The sequence below is a fragment of the Pinus tabuliformis genome, chromosome 3_2 (genome assembly GCF_031772625.1).
Source record: "Pinus tabuliformis cultivar Carrire ecotype Pingquan chromosome 3_2, CPIR1, whole genome shotgun sequence".
Classification (NCBI taxonomy): domain Eukaryota; kingdom Viridiplantae; phylum Streptophyta; class Pinopsida; order Pinales; family Pinaceae; genus Pinus; species Pinus tabuliformis.
Genome location: NC_142302.1, coordinates 1,065,660,772 through 1,065,662,754, shown reverse-complemented (window position 1 = coordinate 1,065,662,754; position 1,983 = coordinate 1,065,660,772).

The following is a 1,983-nucleotide window of genomic DNA, read 5'->3' as shown; positions in this document are numbered from 1 at the left end:
TGTTAACAGACGCGAGAGGTACCACCAATAATGACAATGGCCCTCAAGGTACTATAGGTACAATCTACGGCGTGCGAATTAATGAGCTGGCGTCGAACACCCGTAGAATCATTCGATCGGAGGCCAATGACGAAAACCTCACGTCGAACACGAAGAACCTGCCATTGAGGCATGCAGGCTCCAAGGCACCAGAAGGGAGTCTCTAGATCAGCTTCCTGGATAATGAGCTGAAGTCGACAGGAAGTGACCTTGATCGAAGGTGGGCCATAATGTTTCCCACATCATCGACACGAGACAAAGAGATAATGTTGTGAATCAAGATCATGTGAACTATCAGATGGAGGTTGTTTCTTTTTAGAGGTCAACTTCTCTTGAACATATCGGCGGCACGATAGTGGAATTGGCAGTATTTGACATCGTTGGATCAAAGGTCATGATGACGAGGCAATGAGTAGATGAGAGGTCAAATATGGTACCCAAGTCCATGGAAGCAAGTGAAAAATATGAGATGAGATATCCCCACCCTGGACACGAAAGCAGAGAAGTGCCATGTTCAAGAGCGACATACTGCCGACACGACGGTAACTATGGTTCCTTTTTTCCCCTGCCATTTCTGGCGAGTACCCCAATTATTTTTAACAAGCTTGATGGGGATAGCATATGCTTGTGGTACGTCATTTCGACAAAATCCGATGTCATCAGGTTTTAACGAGTCTGACAAAGGAAGAAATCGACGTCTTTTCATGTTTAGAGAGTTTGAAAAGACAGCAGAAAAGGAAACTCCAGGGGTGTCCTTTTTCGTAAAGTTGTGTCTCTCGGGCCCGAAAAAGTATAAAATAATGCCCGAAAGAACCGCCCGACCATTACGATCGAGGAGTACTTTTCATAAATAGTGATTCCGACCTAAAAAAGTAAAAAAGCGGTTGAAATCACGTCGTTTCATGACCATTAACGAGTTTGAAACGACAAAACCCGGTAATCTTTTTATGTTTTAACGGTCGACAAAAAGAACTTAAAACGACCGCCCCTTATTAACGTTTAACGAGTCAAGAGGGGTAACTCAGCAATCTTTTCCTTTTTAAATGGTCAGAAAAAGAGCTGAAAGCAGACCTCCATTTTTATTCTCTTTAACGAGTCAAAAGGAAAAATACTCGGCAACCTTTTCATATTTTACGAGTCTGAAAAGAGCTTAAAGGAGACTCGTCCTAGAGGAACGAGTGGTATAAAGAGTAGCAACTGGTTCCGGTAATGGTGGAACTGCTCAAAACATGTAATGGTCAAGAGGCTGGCTAATAAAACCACTCATCGCTGCGGTTCCTCAGGAAAGGATAAACAACCAAGTGAAAGCATATGGTCGGCCAAAGAGATGGTGGCGATGGAATGAAACAACCAAGGCTCATCTAGCAGAATTTAGCAGATAAAAGGCAATCACGGGATGTAAATCAGGTATGGGTTCATTTTTACACAAGCTTGAACCATGGAGAACTTTGCTTGGATTCGGTTTCATGTTTACACAAGCTTGAAACGAAAAAACTATGCTTGCTAAAATTTGCATGCCCCCAGCATGATAATGCAAATCGAGGTACATGCCCCCCAAGCTTCATGGCATTCACGGAGTGGATGGAATGAAGGTTCACTTGGAAAGACTCGATTTTAAAAAGGAGGATGCATGCCCCCCGGGCTTCAGTCACGCGCCCGGGTCAGCTGCCATCATCAAGATGACGGACTGGATGTTGAGGCATTCCCTGTGGAAATAAGACCATTTAGGAATGGTAGATGACTATATGTGAAGTGTGAACCGGGGAACGAAAGTTGGTCTACGACCTTGATCGTCCTTCCTTCGTGCGGAAAACACATCACTCTGAAGAGTGAGGACACAATTGTGCGTATGCGATAAATATAGTCTCACCCAAGGAGTAAATTGCAATCTAACGGACCTTGGACTACCATGATGCCCATTTGAACGGTCTTCCCTTCTAATGT